This window comes from Neodiprion fabricii, chromosome 2 (genome assembly GCF_021155785.1).
Source record: "Neodiprion fabricii isolate iyNeoFabr1 chromosome 2, iyNeoFabr1.1, whole genome shotgun sequence".
In the NCBI taxonomy this organism is placed as follows: domain Eukaryota; kingdom Metazoa; phylum Arthropoda; class Insecta; order Hymenoptera; family Diprionidae; genus Neodiprion; species Neodiprion fabricii.
Window position 1 is genome coordinate 22,118,878 of NC_060240.1, and position 25,295 is coordinate 22,144,172.

At 38.1% G+C, this 25,295-nt stretch overlaps 1 protein-coding gene across 1 annotated transcript in view; it reads left to right on the forward strand.

The window, feature by feature from the left end:
• Positions 1 to 20,887: 20,887 nt before the first annotated feature.
• Positions 20,888 to 25,295, forward strand: part of LOC124175495 (ornithine decarboxylase-like) — a 72,305-nt gene continuing 67,897 nt past the window's right edge. The window contains exon 1 of the mRNA XM_046555822.1: positions 20,888 to 21,182. The gene's annotated coding sequence lies outside the window, so the exon portion shown is untranslated. The remainder of the gene's footprint in view (positions 21,183 to 25,295) is intronic.

Here is a 25,295-nt window from a genome sequence, read left to right on the forward strand (position 1 = left end):
AATTGATTCCATCGATTATTTTTTCCCGATTAATCGATCGACTCGATTATTTTTCCTCATGGTCGGTTTTTGTTTTTTACTCCCATGAAAAATGCAAGACAATATAAATTTATTGATATCAATCATATTAGTAGACAGTATCAATTATGATGATTGTCTTACTAGGTACCTATTTGATATAATAAGTGAAATATATATTTATATGTGCACTTGGAATTAAAAATATTTTGAAAGAAACTATAAATCGTCAAAAAATGTTTCCTCTACTAAGACTAGATACTGACATTTATGAAATTTCCGTTTCACATGCACCGTTTCAAAAAAATACAACATAATCGATTAATCGATTAATTTTTACTGATTCAATTGAGTCGTGTTCGATTATTTTTTTGGATTCGATTAATCGATGCATCGATTATTTTTAACTTAGCTGGCCATCGCTAACTGGATTCGAGCCAGCTGCTCATATGAATAATCAAGTATATCTGTTATAACGAAGACGATTTTTCTTGACCTTGATGGCTTGTTGATTAATGTTATTCTTGGATATGAAGGTCACAACTCAAAACACTTTTTTATAGTGTTAACGTTTCGGCCCTGATGGGGGGCCTCCTCAGAACAATATCTGTTATATATAAAGAAAAAAAAAAATTACCAATTGAGTATTCATAAACTGTTTTCACTTCAAAAACTAATACTAATCTTCCTCTGTCTACTTGAGAATGATTACACTCACTTCCAATTAACGTACGGATAGCATAATAAATTAAGAAATTATGGTTATTTATATAATGCGACAAAACTGCAGATACACTATGCGGTAAAGTGTCGCAAGTAAGCACTAATGGCTCATCCCGATCGTAATGTACTAAAAACTTTTTGCATACTAAATGTGTTATAATTTCGATAAATGCGTTCTTACATTCTTTACATTAATGAAAACCACGTTGTTTTTATAAGCAATCACATGCAGGTCTTAATTTTGTCACAATGTCGGGTATAAAACGAGCATAATAATTTATTGTAACAGGAATATAGGATAATCGTATCCAACTCAACGTCAGAGTCGAAATCCCTAATTATAAGGTATCCACGATTAATAAACAGTTTCCGAGTCACTTAAAACCATTTAAATATTACGCGTCGTTACACCATATTGACTCGAGACGAATAGTGTACAGACATTCAAATTCAGGCTAGCGCTCAGGCGTCAAATTGTCGAGCGAATTATCGATCCAAGCCATGTGCGGTAGGAGCCGGCACAACGACTCTTGTGTCAACCCCCGTACATAGTTCATAGTTTTGTAGTTTGACTCTTGTGTCAACCCCCGTGCCTTACACGATTTTGTAATTCGACTTTTGTGTCGACCCTTGTACGTGACAGTTGCATAGCTTGACTCTTGTGTCAATCTATTATTAGTACAGTATATTTTGTGATTTGACTATTGTGTCAATTCCGTACAGTTTGACTCTTGCATCAACTACTACGTAATATTGTTTTGTAATTTGATTGTGGAATCAATCCCATCGTAATTGTGAGAGTCGGATTTCGACAACAATTTGTAAGTACAAATAAACTTGTATATTCTGTCCAATTCTTTCTTCTATGCTCTTGGAAATTTGGATTCTCCCTTCCTCGGATCCCCAAATGAACTCCCTTGCGAATAGAGTCTATAAATAAAACTATTCATTGTTATTTGTCAGCCAACTGAGCTTAGCCGTTATTTCGTTTTCGTTACTTTTGATGATTAACTGGCGCCCAACATAATATAATAAAATTGTCTGAGCCTCGACAGCACTTGACCCAGGCCGCGTCGAGTAGAAGCGATTGAAAATAAAATATATAGTTCAGTATAAATTGTCAATAATCTTGATAAATTATTAAACAAATAGAAGGGAGTGAGTTGCTTCTGTCTCATTATAGTACCAAGAAAACTGTTTAATTCAGTTATACATTTGCAGTGGGGAGTGGTTTTTGCACACATTACTCGATTTTATTTTTAATCGGATGAGTACCGTATTTGTCTATACGATAGCCGAAATAAGTAACTTCATTTTGCAAAAAAGAACAATTTTCGAAGTTGAATCGTAATCCGTTATCGTTTCGTCTACGTAAAACTTCGCGTAAACGTAGCAAATGTTCTTATCCACTCGCTTCTGAATTGGCCTAAAATGCGCTGCTTTGCGCCATAGAAATTATGCATAGAAATTATGAGTTTTCAAAGGCGTCGGACAAAAAGTATATTATTATTATTGTTATTATTATTATACATTGAAATCATTATTAATATTTATCCATACGAATGAATGCATGTATTCGGTTCAATTTGTGATCCGGAACTAATTGCAGGTGCAAGACTTTAGGTGTTTATATTGAATATGTGTGGTATGAATTCGTATCAATTTCAACCGTATAATACATTGCAGTGTGCTTGCGATCGCAGAGGATCTGTCAACCTAAATTTTTTGTCTATCGAACAAGTCCAAGATAATACGATTATGCGTGAATTAGTTCGTGATATCAAATTCCACGCATCGGATTCTTCAATTGTCGAGAAGGTCCAGGTATGATCACCAGGCGTGAAAGAGAGTTTCACGTTCTCACAATCAAAATAGGACATTGTCAGCTTTTAGCCTCGGCTATATGAATTGCAACAATCCATCGACTCGTGATTCCAGAGCTGGGTGTCGGAAAAATTATGGTTATTCATTCATGGATTGTTTTTTATGTCCCTAGTTGCTAGCAAACATAATGTGAGAGTTGCTAATTTGCATACTTGATAGGTTAGGCAACATTAGATTGTCCTAGGTGTATTTAATTCGTATGTATCCGCTATTACGGTACATTTCAATTCAGAACAATCTGAAAGATAGAATACATTTACAAGGAGAGTATCAGGGTTCCGGATCACGGATTTCGCTGAAACTCATAAGATTGTGTCTTTGGACTAAAGCATGATGCTTCTGATGTATAATCTCATCTTATGGGCATTTCTTTACTCGATAGAAAATTTCACACATCAATTTAAAATTATTTTTGGTACTTTCCAACTGATTTGACATAACCTATTCAAACCTGATTATACGAGATTTTATCACTGAAATTTTGTTATTCGACGGTAAAACATCGTTTCAAAACGTAAACTTACTTTAACTGACGTTAACAGCCGCGGTAAGTCCGACGTGCACTATTTCAAAGCGAAACAAAACCAAATTTTGTATACCGCTCATTCGCATTTCTTTTCTTTTTTGTTGCGTTTCTAACATTATGAAAGTTTCATCTTTAGATGAGGTTTTCAAGTCATTAAACGTAAGTTCACTTCAAAATGTTTTTTATGTAAAAGGATATTTAATCATAACCAAAGTTATTGTTACCTTGATTAGTTAAAAAATATTTCTAGTTCTCTGCTGAGGGCATCCCTTAAGGCCGAAACGTCAAAAATTGACTTTCATTTATTGACCTTTGGCACCGAGAATTTCTACACGTTATTATCAAAGTCCACGGATCACTGTTTTGAATGTGCTGAAGTCAGCGTGGTCAAGAAATGCATTCCTGTTGTTGAATCACCACTTATTGTAGAAAAATGTTACATGACCTTATTCTGGCATAAAAAAAAAAGGTTTTGGATATTTTTGTACGATATTACGTATAGAATTGCGCTAACGGCGATATTTTCAGATCGGTGATGCGTGGGCTTTCATAATAGTAGAAAAGAGTGAAATTTAACTGTGTCAGTGAAGACTGACCATATCATCCTTTTAAATTAGAATGTAGTCTAGGATTTAGATCCTGTTCAGAGTGCGGAACAAGAGGTCGTATCTCAAAATATGCCGAACAAAAAGCAGCAACGCCACCGGAAATTGGTTCGTATCGCCAGAAGAAAACATAGCTAATCGAAGGATGAACGACAATAAACTTCAAGTAGAAAAGATGGCAAGGAAGAATAAAACAAGAAAAACAAGTTGCGTGCTAGAGTGACTTGTAACCACGCTATGAGTTGTTATTATACTGAAAGTTATCCATTTGTAATACTTGAATCACGCAATTCTAAAATGTATGCCTTAAATGGTGAATTATTATAATCTTCAGTTTGTTGTAATATGCATACTTTGATAGTGACGGGTAGCATAATATTGTCAAGGTTGGAATGTTTTATGTAAACCGAGACCTCTCAGGTTATTATTACGGACAAGTTGATGCGACAAGAGTGATGCAAACCTACCGGGACTAGGTTAAAGAAATACATGAATTGTGAAGGTTAGATGCAAATCTCATTAATTCTTAATGCCAATCTCGTCGATCGACTTGTCGCCGCCAGGAAATCCTCCTAAAATATCAAGTAGCTTGACATTTTGGAAACCATGTGACTCGCATCTTTCATCAAGTTTCGGACAATACCGATTCCTCGGCCATAAGACCTCGTCTCGGTTCACCGCAATCACTTCCCACATGGAAACTGAACCCATGAAGATTGAGCCCAAGGTCTCTGGTTTTTTTTACTAGTTTTGGAGCTTCGATGATTGGATCGCAGCCACTTTTGGAACCCAGTTCTATCTCGGATACAGCCACATCACACCGGAAACGGTTAATAATGCTGTAGCAGGAGGAAAAAAAATACATTTTTTGAAGCTGAATGTACAGAAATGAAAATATTTTCTTCTTCCTTGGCTGTGATCCATGCCCACTGAGTTCAGTTCTCTTCAGTTTTTAATCTCAACAATATATTAAGAAAGGTATCGGGCGTAGCCAAGGAATAATACATTTTACACATCAGGCGCAGCCAATGAACGATATTCAAACATCTAATAACGTTTGTGGCTAACAAAGCACCCTAGGTAAATTGACTCCTCCGATTTTGATGTAATGCAGATATGTCGTAGTGCTTCGAAAACTAATAGACGCGTATATTTTTCTGCTAATAAATAGTTTAACGGGCTCTCCCCAATTATACTTCAATTACAAATTCAACAGGCAATATCGTACTGCCTATTCAAGACAGAAGAGACGTAAAGAGGTAAGGGAAAGTATTTTGTTTCACGTTTTATAAAATTGGCGATTACATTACGGGTAATGAATCGCAATGGATGTCGATCCAATCTGCTGCTGATAAGGTCTTCATGAAAACAATTGGGAAAGCTGCCGGTGAAATCTTATTAACCGTGGGAAAGTGAGGCACAGAGCGCCGACATCGAGGTACGCGAAGCGTGTAGAAGTTGAGCCTCTAGTGTAGAAAAAAATGCTCAACCTGTGAGTCAACAGAATAGAACTCGTATCCAATTTTACTAGACTAAATGAGACGGTTCAGACCACATCAAAGCAACGCCAATCTTGATATCGGGGTGAAGTTTCAATGTTTTGAAATTAGTGGTGTTTAACGACTAAAATACTCTCTACGATAACAGGAAATCTTTTAACACTGATGTTCATTATTTCCGATAAATATTTTCAAACTGAGAAGCGTGAATACGACATCGTTCGGCATTATCTTTTGATATCCTAATCAGCAGAACAGTCTACTGTATTAATCACATACGAGTTGGTAAGTGGAAAAAAATGTATAGTGGCAAAAAATATTAGCTGTAATACATTTTAATGCAAACGAATGTAACTATTTCGTCATTAGTAGCAGATATGCCTAATCTTTATAACTGGATTGATGGAAATCGTTGATAGTGTGGCGTATTATAATTATTTCTACGGAATCGGTGTGTATTTACCTAACATCGACGTGCAATATACATTAGTTAGTGTAATCAACTACACCAGTTCATGGTTCTTGTGATGATTAAAAATATTGTCACACCTATTGCAGTCAATTATTTACTGCAAAAGATGATAGAATAAGCTTTTGCACAATGTATTTGTGTTGAAAGGAAACATTTCTGCGTTCGTAATTAATTTAATATTGTTGGATAATGACATCGATAAGCATGGAGTTGCTATGGGTCAGTAATATAGGAGAGCTCTATTATAGGATCATATTTTCAATACCCTGGGCGCCTCAAATAGCTGAACCTTATGCCGGGTGTTCCAGAACACCCGTCGACTAAAATCTGGAGAACTGATTTTTTCGAAACTTTGAAAACCCAGTATGGCTATATCGGGCCTGCCCTATTGAATGATGATATTGACGACCTCCTGTGTAGACCAGATATGCGTTTTTTGAACCAGAAGTTATTTTTTTTAAATACGACATGCATATTTTTATGACAGATTCGGATTCTACGTCAAAAAATATGCACCTTTTGTTTGAAACATGTTTTCCTAAAACGTCATTCTTGAGCCCTCAATGACCTAAATGATTTCAACTTGTGCCCGTTCCGCACGAAACTGCATCGAAACTTAGCATGACCTCTCTGAGCTGTATACGATCAGAAAAAAGCAAGTAGCAAAATTACGAAGTGACTGAGAATGATCAGAAAACACTGTCGTTTCTTTTTCAATCCGATTTCTTAAGATCAAAAGAGCTTTCATGTGGATCGATCACAAGTTAAATTGTAAAGAACATTTAGGGGTCAAGAATGACGTTTTAGGAAAAAATGTTTCAAAAACACAATCCGGTCTGTACCGGAGATCGTCTATATCATCATTCAATAGGGCAGGCCCGATATAGCCATACTGGGTTTTAAAATTTTCGAAAAAATTAGATCTCGAGATTTTAGAAGGGGTGGACGGGTGGTCTGAGATATCCGGTATTAGTCGAGGAAATAAAGCAATGGACTGTCGATTTTTTGAGCAGTAAGACGGATTTTAATGCAGTTTTTTGCATTCGCTTCGTAAGAGCGCCTACAAACTTTGTGAACTAAATTGATTAATTAATTTTTTGAAAATGCATTATGGCATTAATAATATGCATTTTGCAAGTGCACTTCCAAGAGACACTAAATAAAAAATTTGCTACTCGGGGGTTTTTGGGGTCGCTGAACACGAATATCGCCACGGCAACCGTCTCCGAGGTACCTGGTGCCCAGGGTGGACAGTATCAACATCTTCTCCTAGAGTTTTGGCGAAAATTGTGATCGAATTTGTGATTGAATTAAGAACAATATACTTTAATTGAGGTAAAAATGATAATACTCAAGATAATTCCAGAAAAAGGCGTTTATACTGTCCACCCTGGGCACCAGATACTTCGGAGACGGTTGCCGTGGCGATATTCGTGTTCAGCGACCCCAGAAACCCCCAAGCAGCGAGTTTCGACAAATTCGATCACAATTTTCGCCAAAACTCTAGGAGAAGACGTTGATACTGTCCACCCTGGGCACCAGGTACCTCGGAGACGGTTGCCGTGGCGATATTCGTGTTCAGCGACCCCAAAAACCCCCGAGTAGCAAATTTTTTGAAGAAGATTTATCTTGACCTTATCTTGAATTAGCAAATTTTTTATTTATTGTCTCTTGGAAGTGCACTTGCAAAATGCATATTATTAATGCCATAATGCATTTTCAAAAAATTAATTAATCAATTTAGTTCACAAAGTTTGTAGGCGCTCTTACGAATCGAATGCAAAAAACCGCATTAAAATCCGTCTTACTGCTCAAAAAATCGACAGTTGGGCCGTTTTTAGTGCTTTATTTCCTCGACTATATGTGCGATTCTCTTTGTCACGAGAGAGTTCAACTTGCCTGCGTGCCCCGTGGTTGACTTCGAAAGCTTTTAAAACAACTTGACTGTTGTAATGATATATTTCGAACATCATTTTTATTTCCATGCACAAGTCGTTGTAAAATGCGCAGTAATTCTGTCATAACTGACACGTCAGATGACGTTACAAGGACATGTGTATATCAACTGTTAACGATTCAGCATAGTGCAGTAAATTATATAACGTGAACAGTCGAATATAATGTATGTTATTTAACAACATGCTTCGGTAGAATCAACAACTATCATTTTTTTTTTTTTTTTTTTACATTTACTGAATTGTCAAGTGCATCAATATTTTTATCATTGCCCCGACATAATTTTATCACCATTCCATTTTTCCGCGTAGCTTTCGGCGTCGTCGAATACAGAGATATGCTCCTTATTTATGGCGATAGCAATATTGACTTTAGTCTATTTGGTCTGCCTAATGAGTCGTCTAATTCGCAGAGGGCTGAACCTGTTGATTAATTCAACTTCCCTTATTTTCGGAGTTTGTAGTAACTCACCCTAAATAGAATCCAGTTTTTGAGGAGATGCTTGTATATGTCATTGTTTAAGCTATCGGAGTCTAGCTATTTTTTCGATTTGGCTAAGTAAACGTTACTGACCGTTTCTTCATGAGCAATCAGGACAACAATCGGCAATCGTCAATCAACAACGCCACTATAGGGTTGCCAAGTGTGTCATCTCTCGGACGTTACCGAGAACACCCAAAAACTCCGATTACCATGGTTGCAAGGTGAATCCTCCATTTGTGGATAATCGCCGATTGTCACTATTTCCTTGCAATCATGCCGGTTCTTTATTTCGACGTGAAACAGACATGATTTGGGGTATGTCTGTTCAGAATTGCTCGTAGAACCGTGCTCTTATGCTCTTTTTAGGATAAAAGGTTTGTAGGCTGAGATTTTAATCGATTTGAGTGCCATGTCCGCATTTCACGATTCACGTGACGTAAAATTTAGCTAAAATCAACTTTCACGTAATCCTATTCTCTAAGAAACATTCAAGGTTGCGGGGCAAAAGATATGGATGCACCCTTTTGGAGATGTTTAAAAAAATTCTGCAGGTCAGTAATTTCGACGAGGGCCCTTCCTTCAGTTAAATTTATCATATACATGTTGAAGTTATGCAGGGCTCAATTGGTTGAACGATAGTCAGCATCGCAACAAGCGTGCTACTTATGTTACGGCAGATACTTCGATTATAGTGACGCACTACGTTTTTACGATAGTGGAAAAGAATTAAGGCGATGCCCTAATTGATTTTGACGTTATCGTATATATCGCCAAATATGAAAATCCACGTATATCAAACGTGAAAAACGGCTTAGCATCTCCATTTTATACACAATTCTAAAAAAAATATTCCAATGTATTTTCATTTAACGCAGAAATAAAGAAATGGCACGAATTCTACGAATTTACGAGTGCGATTCCGTAGAATCCGTGCCATTTCTTTATTTCCGCCTCAAATGAATACGTATTGGAGCGTTTTTATGCAAATTTTGAATTGTTCTTAATTTTAATGGAGTCAAGTTCTTATACTTGGGGTGTCAAACTACTCATGTGACATGAATTAATGAAACGTTATCAATAATATACTTGTTCTACTATCCATACGCAAAAAAACGTGGGAAATGGTCTCCAGCTGTTAGGCTAGTTGCATTTAATTTGATTTAATTTGAGGGCTTTATAATTTATAGTTTCAAGAATATTTTACAATTTTTGTGGTGGCATGGAGCATGAAAAAATTCTAAAATGTTCTTGAAATTACAGTACAACCCCGATTAACGGAGGGGGGGGGGGGGGGGGGTCGGGACTGAGAGGTCCACGGATAACTGAAACCACAGTTAATCCGAATAATATTAATACATTTCTGTTTCGGCAAAGTATCGGTTTAGTTAAGGTAGTAGCCCGGTGTGACGGGTTCAAAAAATCGATTTTTTTTTTTTACATTTTTCGGAAGAAAAACATCTTAAAAATATGCTATAAAAATTTCAGACATAAATTTTAATTATTCTTAAAGTTATAGCTAAAATAAGAGAGCGCGCCGTAGTGTGTATGAAAGCGTGTGTATGAAAGCGTCGCTGTCAAATCTGTTGCTAATATTGTGCTTAAAAAGCCAACTCCAAAGAAGCCAGAACTTTACGTAGAGCTCTAAAAGCTGCTGAAAATGACAACTTTGAGGAAACGCAAGGACTGCTCTATGCACCAGGCATAGCTGATTAATGTAAGTATAATTTTATTGAAAAAAAATCTGTTGTCAAAACTTTAAAAGCGTTTTTCTCAAAACCATGTTTTCGAAAGTTCGGGGAATCACTGACTCAAAACTATTCAACCGATTTAGCTAAAAATTTAACCCGTTATTCTAGACACACATATCTAGATGCCGAACCTTTAAAACATTTAATTTTTTAATTATAAACTATTTTATTTAAACAATTTATGAAGAAAAAAAATTAGATTTTGAGAACTTTTTTCACAAGTCCGCCATTTTGTTTTTGTTTTTTTATTTTTATGTATATTTAAGGTTCGGGACCTAAAATGAAGTCTACAGAATAATAATCTCTTTGAATTTTTTATTTCAGATGACTTTGGAAGGCTGTGTGTTTTCCCGAACCAACTCATCTTTTCTTTGAGGACTCCATATTGACGTCAAAAATTTTAAACAAATTAATGTAAAATTAACTTTAAAAAATTTTTTTTATATACTTCAAAACACCAATAAAAACATGTAAAAACTTTGAAACGATAGCATTTTATTTACTTTTTAAAAAAAATCATGAAAAAACGTCTAAATTTCGGTCGTCACACCGGACTACTACCTTAAATGTGTATCTCGCGGCACTCAAAATCGTCCTCACGCATGAACGCACTCTCGCGTGCAATGTTTACTTGCCGTCTCTGCGTCAAATCTCGCCGCATGCCCGTGTCGCGACTCAAAACAAATCAGCTGTATCTCATGTATTGTCACTGTCTTAAAATCATGTATGTGTATTATCAATGTGTATTCTCGCCTGTAAAATCATCAGTTCGTTCGGAATCGAGCAGCGATCGGGAGCGGACGTAACCCGCTAACGCTCCGGTTGAGTAAGCTCACACCCCACAGCATGTAACTCCGGGCAGTAAAAGTATAAACCATCAGCGAACATAACACTATCCAAACAGGCACTAGCGTGGCAAGTGGCAACGATAACCAAAAAGGGGAAGGGGCAGACGGTGGATTCACCATGCACCCCGTACGCGTAACTCCTCCCCCAACACGAAAACGAACAGCAGACCCCGCACTCAGGCCAATCATAATAAACACCAAAACGAACACAATCCATAGAAAAAGAAAAGGTGAAACAACCGACGCAAACACAATGGACCTCAAAGACTTCGGATCCCATACCTCACTGGCCTCGTCGGCACAACCAGAAAATCTGGAGCTTATGCCAACGAAAAAACGCAACGTAGCCAACAACAAAAACCACAAGGGTCACCCACCCCCAATCATAATTCAAAAACCCGACCTGCAAAAGGACAAAATCAGATGCATGGCTCTCCACGAACAAGTGAAGAAGATAAACGCCAAATTTCGCACCGATAGAAAGGGCAACTGGCGAATTGACTGCGAGACGCAGCGACAATGCATATCCATGAACAACTGGCTCGACGTAGAGAAAATCGGACACCACTCGTACGGCCAAAAATAAGACCGCACTAAAAAAGTAATCGTAAAAGGATTCCCCAACACGGACTACGACGAAGAAGAGCTGAAAACGATGATCGAAGAACACTGGCAAGCACAACCAATTAAAGTCATAAAGTTCACCTCCGGCATGTCAACACTCGTCATACTGCCAAAAGAAGTCGACTTGAAAAACATCTACGAACATAAATACCTAGAAGCATGTAAGGTACACATCGAAAAATACAAGGAACAAGATGACAACAGACGACCCCTGGTGTGCAACAAGTGCCTCCGCATCGGCCACCGAGCCGCCTACTGCAAATACGAACCAATCAAAACATCCGAAATAACGCAAGACGGACTAACCTTCACCGCATGCAACAAAACCGGACACGCAGCGCACTCAACCCAGTGCGAGGTGCTGCAAAAGAGAATCATCGAAAAAGGAGATATGTCAAACGATCCCGGAAAGTCCTACGCCGATGCCGCGAAAGCAATCACCAAACCCAGGCAACCAAGAACCAAGAGCAACATTAACAAAAAGGAACAACACATCGGCTCACAACACCCGACGCGAACCCCCCAAAAGACCGAACAGAGCGAGCCTCACACACAAACACAAGCAGAACCAAACAAGTCAACACCGTCAACACAGGACAAACAACAGCCTAATCCCACAACAACACGACCGAGAATGGACACGGCACACCGAGCACAAATCGACACATGGAAAAAAAACGTGGATCAAATCACCGCAGCAACGTTTCGCCTACTGGAAACCACAGGTATCACCAACGACGACATCACGACAGTCCTGAAAGTAATGGACATTATTACTCTAGCGTTGAAAAACACCCAAACAAGTGGCGCACGAAGCACGATCACAACGATAGTAACCGCAATAGCCCAAGTATGGTAAGAAGACTCAAAATATTGCAAATTAATGCACGAGGTCTCAGCAATAAAATGCATGAAATCATAGACCTAACAAACAAATACACACCCGACATAATAATAATAAACGAGGTAAAATAGTCCACTAAAATAAAAGCAAACATCCCGAACTACTGCCAAATCTCAGACAAAAAAGACAAAAACTGGGGCACAAACATGTACATACATGAATCCCTGCAATGGACCCAAACAGCGTCGATGCAATATCTTGAGTCATGTATTATCACACTTGAACTCGAAAATAATAGAAGAATAACAGTAGTGGGAATGTACGCAGCCCCGTACAAACCTTCCAACTCGGAGCTCTACAATAAGATAACAAAAGACCTAGAAACGCTTCTCAGAAAAACAGAAATAGTCATATGCGGTGACTGGAACGCCAGACACAGATACTTCGGCCACTCAACAGACACAAACAGAGGGAGAACGGTACTAAACGCTATCAACAACAGTGGATTTTATTACCTAGGCCCCCTAGGCGGCAGCAGACCTGACATCCAGACCCACAACACAATACTAGACTACACACTTACAGTCATGTGCACAGAAGGCGAAGGCGATTTCGAAACACTGACAGACATCGGAAGCGACCACCGACCAACACTCACAACAATAAACATTGAGACCCTACGAACCCAACCGGCGAGACGAACACTCAAAAATGTCAACTGGACAGAATTCCGCGAACAAACTAAAATACTCCCACTAGAAGCCAACAACACAGCAGAGCTAAGCATCGCCATTAAGTCAATCACAGAAAAAATCCAAAGAACCACCTCCGAACTGAGCGAAAAAATAACAGCAGGCACCAACAATCCCCTTCCCCCGGAAATCAAAGACCTGATCCGTAGCAGAAACAGAGCCAGACAAGCCATGAAAACTAGATACGCAAACCCTGAAAACTTCCTCATAGCCCGTAACACCTATCACGAACTTAGGACAGAATGCGTGACGAGACTGACAGAACACAATAATAAAAAATGGTCGAATATCATCGAGTCAAAAGACGACCACCACAAAAAACTCTGGAGAATCCAAAAAACCATGAAGAGACCGCCCACAATAGCCCCAATTTTCCCTGACTGCAACTCGCAAAAAGACGTAGCAACAAAACTCCTCGATACTGCCATGATCACGCATACGAACGTCAAGGACGAGCTGAAAACCGACACTAAATACTGGCCTAGCAAACCCCTGGAACGAACGAACACAACCGAAATAAGAAAAGCAATATCCAAACTCAAGAACGGCAAAGCCCCAGGCCCGGACGGCATCACAGCCAAACCACTAAAAAATGCACACTCCACCATTTACACAACACTCGAAAACATCTATAACTACTGTCTCGAAACAAATCACTTCCCACGCGAATGGAAAACAGGGACATGCATATTCCTGCATAAGCACGGGAAACCGCCCGAAAACCCATCTTCCTACAGGCCAATAACACTAATCAATCTGTTGGGCAAAACACTCGAGCGCATCATCCTCAACAGAATGGAAGCAATAAAATCCCTAATGCTAAACTCCCAGCATGGCTTCCGCGAAAAACTAGGTACGGCAACCCAATTAACCAGAACAGTCAACTTCATACAAAATGTAAAGTCCCGTGGCAGATCCGCCTGCGTAGTGTCGCTAGACTTGTCAAAAGCGTTCGACAGCATAGACCACCTCGCCCTAAACACAAATTTAACAAGAGAAGAAATAGACTCCGGACTAATCAAAATACTACAGAGCTACCTGCAAGACAGAACAATCCGCGGCAAACACCTGAATGAACTTAGCGAGCCAAAGACACAACAATGCGGAGTATCCCAAGGCTCGGTCCTAGGCCCCGTAATCTTCAACGCGTACATCACAGACATCCCCAGAGAATGCAGCTTACTAGCCCAATACGCCGACGACGCTTGTATAATATCAGAATCCACGAACGCGAGACTAGCAAAATCAGAAGCCGAAAAAGCGACACGAACCCTCACGAAGTACTACGAGTCCTGGGGACTCCAGTGCAACGCTAGCAAAACACAAGCGATGATAATAGGACACAAACAAAACCAGCGCACAATAAAAATAGGCAACGTACACATCCCGATACGCGACAGCATCCGCTACCTAGGCATCGAACTCCGCTGCACACTGAATATGGCACGCCACACAAAAACTATCACAGACAAAGCACGCAAAACAACACACATGCTATCCGGGACCCTAAGCTGGAACAGTAAAATAGACGAACACATAAAACACAAACTCATAAGGGCCTGCATACTGCCCATACTAGACTACGGCCTAGGCTGCCTCTATCCACTGTACAGCGAAAACAACCTAAAAAAGTTAGAAATAACATACAAAAAAGTAATCAAAATAGCAGGAAACCTACCAAGGAGTTGCCCAACCGATGACCTATACGAAATGCTTGACGAAGTAAGCTTCCGCGGAAGAGCCAAAACAAACTTTAAATTGCACCTGGAAAGAATAGCAACCCTACACAACAACCTAACCGGGATAGACAACGGGGTCCCACGATTGCGTAACTCCGTACTCACCCCACCGCGTCACTAGCAACGCCCACCATCACATCATTTGTAAATAAATCTCACCTCAATCATCATCACCTCCACCCTCAGTCGCGAAACACCGAACCAAAATCACCAGCCACCAAAACAACAAACAACGAAGCAGCGTCGCAAGACAAACCCAACACAATCACCAGGATATGATCACACATGTTTTATCAACAAAAGCCAAAACAGCATCATGTATAAATGTAACCACGAGAAACTGTGAATAAAATTACATAAATAAAAAAAAAAATCATCAGTTACCGTTCTCTTCTCTTGCGATGCAGATCGCGTCTCCGCATCATCCTAAAATAAAGTAACCTCGAATTATTTATCAAATCTAATCTATTTCGTTCATTATCCCGCTTCCTCACTATAGTCATTCATCACTAATTCGCGGATCCCACGTCGATGATCCATATCTTTTTGTCATCTCTCTAAACATTGTTTGGTCCTTCGCGCCGGATCATTCGCGAATCGAATCGGATCATTCGCAAATTGAGTCGAATCTTTCGAATCGTTGCGACTTACGGGAAAACGAGTTAGCCAGTGAGTGAAACGGAACTATCGCGTGTGCATCAAGTTGTGAAAGTTCACGTAATCAAAGTGAACAATATCGTTATTGGTGAAAACCATCACCAAAATCAGTCGCGTCCGTTAAATTCAAACGTGCGGTGTCCTCTGTAGTGACCGTGACTAAGATCTGAGCGTCAACAACACCGATCTCTCGAAGTGTGTATCGCGACGCCCTGTTATCACTGTGTGCGTATCTCGTTCGTGAAAACTCTGTTCGTCGGGTGAGTTTACCTTTTCTCGTTTGTCAAAATGACGATCGACGAATACATTGAACGTCAAACCGATCTCTTCAGGCGCATCTGTCGCACCCTCGAAAACTTGCGCAAGCTCGGTGAAGCAAAAACAACTCTCGGGCAAGTGCAATCGCGATTAGATGCGTTAAATTCAAATTGGCTGAAGTTCCAAGGCATGCACGAGACTGTCGATCAAATTAAAATCGCAGCAAAAGGTGATCAACTCGACGCTATCAAAAGACTTTCGTATTCAGCGGAAGACTATTAAGGACAGTGCAAAGAGCAATACTTGAACGCGAAGGGAGAGATGCTCAATCTGCTCGAATCTCTCAAGACTCTATCGGCACCGATCGTGCCAACATCCGCAGCCCCCCAACTCACAACTGGGGGAGCCTCAAAACGGCTACCCCGCATCGAATTGCCTACGTTCTCGGGCAATTACTCAGACTGGAAGTCTTTCCACGAGCTCTTCACATCAATCGTTTGCGAAAATTTGCAACTCTCGGAAGTGGAAAAACTTCACTACCTAAAAACAAGTCTTACCGATGAACCGTCACAACTCATTAAAAACATCGCTCTTACGACTAAAAACTTCCCTCGAGCCTGGGAAACTCTCGTATCGCGGTACGAAAACATGAGACTTTTGACGGATTCTCATCTCGCGACACTTTTTGCGATTCCTTGTGTCACGAAAAAATCGTCATCGGAACTGAAAAGCTTGCACAGCAACACTTGCGAAGCTCTTGGCGTGCTCGAACTTCTCGATAGTCCCGAGAAATTAGGGGATTACATCATCGTGCACATGACGATTCGCAAGCTCAACCCAGCATTTCTAGAAGAGTGGGTACAAAGTGTTAGCGAGAAACTCGAGCCCCCCACGTTTGTGGAGCTCAAGGCATTTCTCATCGGTCGCATCCACACCTTCGAAGCCGTGGAGCAAGCTCATGCTCACAATCAAATCGCGACGTCGAAACCGCACTCATCGCAAGGAAGGTCAAATTCTCAGACGACAAGGTCACATACGGCGCAATGAAAGGAACAGTCGTGTGCTTGTTGCAAAGGCAACCACTAGATCGCGTTCTGTTCAACCTTTCGCGACAAGTGTCTCGATCAAAAAAGGGAAGTGGCTTCTGCCAAGAAGCTTTGCTTCAATTGTCTCGGTCCGCATCAGAAGAAGGACTGTCGATCTAACAAAACGTGTCGCGTGTGCAACGGTCGACATCATTCCTTGCTGCATCGAAACTCTTCCAACAGCGGCACATCTCAAGGACAGGCTTCAGTAGCGCAACCCGCAGTGCAGAACGCACCGATCTTGAATAGCGCCTCTCAGGTGAGCAACCACTCAGCTCAGCCCACGATGATCAAGCGCTCTCCAGTTCTTCTCGCCACAGTGCAATTGATCGCCTCGAATTCGGAGACTGGAGAAAGAATCATCGCTCGCACTCTTCTCGATCAAGGATCCGAAAGTTCGTTCGTCACGGAGTCGCTAGCGCAACAATTGCGACTATGTCGGCATCAAGCAACGATACCGATCATCGGCGTTGGAGCTGATCAATCGGCAGTGACTCGCGGCATCGTGACACTGCAACTCCAATCTCGTGCTTACACCTCATTCTCGTGTCAGGTGGAGGCGCTCGTGCTTCCGCGACTCACATCGCATCTACCCTCACTTTGACTTCTCGTCGAAGACTGGCCTCATCTACGAGGACTCAACCTCACGGATCCAAGCTTTGCACACCCCAGTCAAATCGACGTAATTCTCGGAGCTGACATCTACAGCAACATCATTGGTCAAGGAGTTCGAAGAGGAGCACCAGGAACACCAATCGCGCAAGAAACTTAGTTCGGTTGGGTCCTCTCCGGCTGCGTTTCAGTGGAAGCAGCAAGCCCCTCGTATGGCGCAGTCCAAGGCTTTCAATGCTTCCTCGATCACGAACTGCTCGATCTCGTGCAGCAGTTTTGGAAGCAGGAAGAAGTGTCGAAACCTTTGGCACTAACTTCCGAAGAAGAGTGTTGTGAACAACACTTTCGCGTAACGGTTTCTCGAACTGCGTCCGGTCGTTACGTATTTTTCGAAACGAAAATTCGCATAGTTTTGCAGCTTTTTATAATAAATCCTGTGACGATATTATAGATTCGGAAGTGCTCGCGAGGTTTTGCTTAGCACAGCCATCTCGAATCAGGCATCAGGCGGGAGAAACGGCTTAGCATTTGAAAGAGTCTACGAGAAGACGCCCAACCAACCGGTTTGTAATTCCCCGTAGTGATTATTCAATCATTGTAAACGAGAATTAAAATTAAAATTCACACATCGTCCTCGCCAGTTAATATCCATACGAATCTAAACGTCATTACGGAATCGCCGCGAAGAAAAGTTAAGACGATCGTGGATTCCAAATTTTATGAAAAGATTCGCAAAATCACATGGACAATTACACGACGGAGCTGCTGCCGAGTATTAAATCAAGGGATAAGTGATTTTTAATATATTTATGACTGACCAACTTTTTACCTCATCACTATAGACAATTTTATATCCTCATATGAATTCAGGCTTATTTTATCTAAATTTATTTGTGAATGTTTGGAATAAATGTGTAATTTTAATCGTTAGAACAATGGACAGGATTTAGAGAGTTTTTGTATGTTATTTATATTTTAATTATATTTCATCTACATTTTATTTATATTTTATTTACATTCCCCTTATATTTTATTTATTTTTCATTCAAGTTTTACTTATATGTTATTTATATTTCATTTGTATTCTGTTTATTTTTTATTCACGTTTTATTTATATGTTATTTATATTTCATTTACATTTTATTTATATTTAATTTTTTCCATTTATAGTCAATGTCATACTTATTATCGTGCTCGTCATTTTTTTTTTTTGTAAGCCTGTCCATTGATTTCATATTTTTTTTCTTTTATGTTGACAATAGATTCAAATTCTTCACCTTCCCCTTATTGACATATGTTTGTGACCTCCCACAATAATCAGAATATAGGCAAAAACAAAAATAAAAACAATTATTTACAATCCATTATTTCCAAAAGACAAAACTTTCCCTCTGCAATTCTAAAATCATAGTCCACGGTCATAATCTAAGGTATTAAATATTGTTATATGTATACAGAAAAATTGGATGTGATTTGTTATTTTTGTAATTATACTTGTAATAAGTGCAATATGGATAAAATAAAAATTGTAAAATCGCTTAATGCAAGATTCTACATTTCTTATGAGTTATTTTAAAAACATATTTCAGCTTGGCATTTTTATAGCCACTATGTGAATTTTTGTAACAGTATCTCGTTTATCTCTAAGTTCTTATATTTTGTGATCATTTTTCATACGCAATGAAACCAATATTTATACTAAAAGTCTCTTCGTGCAGAATTCTTCATTATATTTAATACATATCCTGCATATAAAGTTTCCGCCCTTGTAAATTTATTTTACCACCCCGGTTAAATTAAATGAGGATGAAGTTAGTAACGTTACTGTAACGATGCATCTTTGGGGAAGATCGCTAAGTCGCACCTTTGTGACCTTTCGAAATTCAATAAACCATTATAAAATATAAATTAATTCTGAACAGTCAACTCCTTGAAAGTGATCCTCAAATTGCCCAATAACGATTTTTCTCCTGATATATCGTTACGTTAAAGTTAGTAACTTCAGCCTCATATCAGGTTACAGTTCGCAACGTTGATGTAATTCTCAAGGTAAACTGTTATTCTGCATCTTTAGAATTATCAGAGATTCAGTAAATCGTGATATAAAGCAAAACATTGTACTGTAAATAATTGTTTTTATTTTTGTTTTTGCCTATATTCTGATTAATGTGGGAGGTCAAAAACAAATGTCAATAAGGGGACGGTAAAGAATTTGAGTCTATTGTCAACATAAAAGAAAAAATATGAAGTGAATGGACAGGCTTCCAAAAAAAAAAAAAAAATGACGAGTACGATAATAAGTATGACATTGACTATAAATGGAAAAAATTAAATATAAATAAAATATAAATAAAACGAGAGTAAAAAATAAATAGAATATAAATGAAATATAAATGAGTAAAACCTGAATGAAAAATAAATAAAATATAAGGGGAATATAAATAAAATATAAATAAAATGTAGATGAAATATAATTAAAATATAAATAACATACAAAAACTCTTTAAATCCTGTCCATTGTTCTAACGATTAAAATTACACATTTATTCCAAACATTCACAAATAAATTAAGATAAAATAAGCCTGAATTCACATGAGGATATAAAATTGTCTATAGTGATGAGGTAAAAAGTTGGTCAGTCATAAATATATTAAAAATCACTTATCCCTTGATTTAATACTCGGCAGCAGCTCCGTCGTGTAATTTTCCATGTGAATTTGCGAATCTTTTGATAAAATTTGAAATCCACGGTCGTCTTGAGTTTTCTTCGCGGCGATTCCGTAATGCGAAGAAGTTTGTAAAAATTGTTGATTCCTTGGATCTCGTAACTTAACTTTGTTTTTTATTTTTGACTTACACGTTAAGATTCGTACGGATGTTTACTGTCGAGGTCGATGTGTTACTTTGATTTAAATTATCGTTTACAATTATTAAACAATCACGACGGGGAATTATAAACCGGTTGGTTGGGCGTCTTTCCGTAGACTCTTTCAAATGCTAAGCCGTTTCTCCCGCCTGACGCCTGAATCGAGATTGCTGTGCTAAGCAAAACTTCACGGGTAATTTTGTATTTATAATATCGTCACAGTACTCATATTTAGAAAACTCGATTCCTTCCTCATTCTACCAGAATGAAGTTAGCACTGTTACTATAACGATGCATATTTAGAAGAAATCGTTACTTCACACCTTTAGGAATATCTGAAATTTAGTAAACCATCATCAACAAGATATACTCTCATTGAAAAGACCACTCCTTGAAAGTCATTCTAAAACAACACAATAATGATTTTTCCTCTGACGTTTTGTTATGTTGACGTTATTAACTTCAGCCTCGTGGCATTAATTAACAACACGTTTGACAGCGCACCTAAGACACCTGTTCAAATGATGGCTTGACTGATTGTACCATGTCCATGTACACCACTACTATAATCGAATACCACACAGCCATCCCTTTCTACAACATATTTTTTTCTTGCTCCAAGATCTCGTATATATTAGAGGAATAATCTTGAGCTCTACAGTTTAATCGTCTAACATACAAACATGTCCATTCCTAGTATTTACGCTCTCTGTCTGATTATGAATCTGTGATGCTCCCACTTATATTGCGCGCTCACATTCCTTGCCTACTCTATAAGAAATATTTCTATGATCGGCACTCAGTTGAGATTTGACGGACTAACTCTTTTCTTGACTAGCTAACGTAACGCTAGATCTTTATTTTTCGTTTCACTTACCAAAATTTCATCAATTTCAGTTTGTTAAGTTTAGTGCAAATTGTATGTTTCGAGACGGCCAAGATTACGGGTTGGTTGGATTGTGACCTGATTCACGTTATTTCGGTAAGTGCAAGCACTTCAAATCTTACTGAAGAACCTCAAAAACTTTCGTGGTGTGATTTTTGTCAGCTATTGGCTGAAGCGATATTTTAATTTTTCGAATATTGATCGCAATTTTCCCACCGGTCTCCTTGCCATGTGTGACCGTAGATTTGGTTTAAAATCAGTCCAGTGTACACGGAGAGAAGAAAAAGAGTAGATAAGAAATATTGTATTTTTAACTATAAATCTAGCAGATGTTACAGTCCAAACACTGGTTTTTACTGTATCTAAAGTAAATGTAATGTACGTAAGTATGTATAAGTAAGTGTGTGTCTGTAGCTAGCCAAACTCCATGTATAATATTAAAGTGAATTCTGCATTTTGCGAAGTAGATTTTACCAAAAAACCTGGCGTGTCTCTCTATTCTTACATTTTTCGAGAGAATCTGCTCTTTTCTTCTCTCTGACAACGAAATCGAATACTTCAATCTTCACTCCAATTGTCACACACTGGTTTTGTCCGCAAAAATGTATTTCACACATGTGTACAAAACACGCATGTACGGATACTTTGCATATCAATCCATAAGTGTTAACTGAAGTTCGGAAAAGAATGGTGAAGCAGAACGTACACGGAAAAAAAAATTCAGCTCGTGGAACTAAATATTAGATAGTTACTTGTAAACAGTTGGTCGAACTAAACGTTTTGTTATTGGAAGAGCACTGCATGGTTCGTATAACTGACTGTTAGTCAGCTGTCATAGCTGTACGTTGTTCAGCTCTCTCAGCTAAACAGCTTCGTTCGAAGAGCTAGACCAGAATTTTTCGGCTCCGCTCACAGCGCTTATTATTAAATAGTACAATTATATTGCTATTGGTATTATTTTTCATCATTATTATCATTATTTATTCAGTGTCATTTACATATTTGAATGGACTATTTAAACAATTATCTATCAACTGTATTTTAATCATACTCATGAAATTTGAAGGTTATGAAATATGTCAACGCACCAGAGCACAGCGCAACTTACAGCTCTTAGAGCAAAACCATTCAGCTGTGAGAGCTGAACAACTTGCAGCTATCAGAGCTGACTAATATATAGTTGCTGTAACTACAAGATAGACCGTAGAGTGCGCATAGTTACTGGAGCTGTAGAATACAGCTCGCCGAACAGAATTTTTTTTTCCGTGTAGTCGTATCTTCCTTATTGAATTCCGCCAAATTTATTATATAATAACGAAATTGGGATTTTTTTATTCGAACTTGAACTGTCTGAAAGTGGTGGGCCAGGTCCGACTGAAACGTCGTAATGAATATGTACACACCATTGACCTTTACATAAACGAAACCTCGTCGCCTGAAAATATAGCTAAGAGTTGTTGATTGAAATTGATTGCAATTTCTGTAATCGATTTTACACATATCAAGTCAAATCTGAATGAATGTGCTGTAATCTGTGCAAAAGACATAAAGTTAGTAGCGACGTCGATCACAATTTTATACTTCGTTTACATGCATTTCTCTTCGAGATATGCCAGATACGTAGCAACGTTTTCCGCTAGCAAACTTTCTAATGCCGTGTGTTCTAAACATTATGCAATGTAAAACCAGGTTTGAATGAGAGTTGTTTTCAATTTTCTATAATAAATTTGTGTTCCATGGCAACAAAAAGATCTATCTCGATGGCAATAAAAAAAAATTCTCTATATCGACCCACTCTTCATTCTGGAGTGTATAAAAAGAGGGATATTTTAGGGTTATAAAAAGTGAGCTGATTTTAGGTGCAAATATGGGTGGCGCTGTTAAACGTAAGTCGCCCATCTGAAGTTAGTGTAAAATATGTATGTCGGAGAGATAACCAAACGTGGCACAGGGGCGCTCATGATTTCTCTCGCAGGAAGCCTTGTTCAACGTAATTTAATACAGTCCTAATCAATAAAAATGATATCACTAATTAACATATGAAGTGAGGTAATTCGTCGAAGTAGGTCAGGTAGAACCGTTAATTCGTTATAACAATGTTTCGGTCGGGCTGCCTGCTGACCATCTTCAGGCTATAAACAATAATTTTTTATGTCATATGTTGTCTCTTATTTTTTTTAAATGTTTTATATAAACCTATTTGAATTTATTAATATTGATTTTTACATCTCAACGTTATAGAATTGGATTACATGTGTCATCTAATTATATTTAGCTTAGCTAGGTGTATGTTTACATTTAACAAAATCTATAAATAATTGAAACAAATTAATATTTATGAAGAGAAAGTTAAATTAAGCAAGGATTATAAGAATTTTTGTATCGGATGTTTTTTGGTTACTTACTTAACTTTTGACAACTTACAGATTTAGATGTTCATACTAACACCATTACAAACATCTGAGTCTGTAGGTTATCCAAAAGAGAAATAATAAGAAAGGTGTTATTCGGTGCGGCGCAATATTCCAAAGTCAAAGAACGACGTGTTATACTGCGTAGCAGTATAGGATCGCGCACGCGGTACGCTTATGATATTATTTCCTCAAAAATATTGCATAATAAAGCAACTTATAGTCAAATCAGAGAAGATATAGAAAAGATAATAAGACTCAAAGATAAACTGTGAGAATTTTTAAGCTAACTAATGATCATTCACTAACGAGAAACAACACATAATCAAATTCAACCAAAGTCAGGCAGTTAAGAGTCAACCATAGTGATATTTGATAGATCAAACGAACTTACCTGAATTGAAGTTCGATATAAATTATATGCTGGTCTCGTCCGAGAGGATTACAAAACGTAGTATTGCTAGTTCCACTGTGATGCCACCACATGTTCAGAGTAAAAAGAGAGAATACCCTCTCTCTCTATCTGCTTATGTCTATGCTTCATAATTTTTAAAGTTTAAAATAATAAAATAAGGAAATGACAGTTTGTTACTTAATATTTCCTTGGGGTGGGGAGCAGTTTTTAGGTAGAGCTTTGGGGTGGGTTGTAATCCTCTCGAACGAGACCAGCATATAATTTAGATCGTACTTCACTTCAGGTAAGCTCGTTTGATCTATCAATTATATCTGGTCTCGTTCTCAGAATTATGAAACGTAGATGTTGAGAGTTCTCTTTTATTTTATAATCTTTTGAAATACAATCTGAAAATACCCCTTTTTTCATATATATATCTCTCTATATATCTATATATATATGAGGTATTCCATGCCAACTGAGAGGACATTTTTCCTGACCCCCGCCAATTTGCTTCATTATTTTTTATATGATTCTACAACCTAAAAAAGCACTCACCATTTTATTCAGATTTTTCGTTCCAAACATTCTTTTTTAAAAAATGTTACAAGCCCTTTTATGGTCCTAAAAAAAAGCCATGTGTTATTTTTTACAAAAATTCACATAATTTCTGGGTCCCTAAACAAACATTTTGAGCCGTAGTTCAATGTGGAGAATTGATTTCTTGTATTTTTCAAATATTTTTTTAGAGGAATAATTTTTCTTATTTTGTATGTATACAAATTATAAATTTGCTTAATTATTTTTTATATGATTTTGCAACCTAAAAAAAGCACTCACCATTTTTTTCAGATTTTTCGTCCCAACCATTCTTTTTTAAAAAAATAATGAAGCAAATTGGCGGGGGTCAGGGAAAATGACCTTTCAGTTGGCATGGAATACCTCATATATATGTGTGTGTATATATATCGTACATACATTTCGACCATACATATAGTCGATTTGTGGCTTAAGTAACAATAGCTTTATAACTTTGATTATTACTAATATACTAATAGTAATAGTTTGGCATTAATGAAGGAACATTTTTATAAGAACACAGCCTCCGCAAACGTTCTTCCGGTTTCTTTTAAGGGTCGGTTATAAAACCTTGTAAATACTTGCGCGAATTTCGACCAACCAGCTGTCTCTTTAATTACATTAATATCTACGCCCTTTCGTAAGGCGGGCGAGGTCGACGCGGGTCTAGTACAATAGGCTGTAAATTCCTCGTTTACCCCGCTCTGCGTTAGAACAGTTTTTATCCACCGGCTAATTGTTTACATCGAGGCCTTTTTGTACGGTTTATTATGTGATTAATAACTCGTCACAGTCTTTTCTCAAGTCTTTGGTTACTTCCAAATA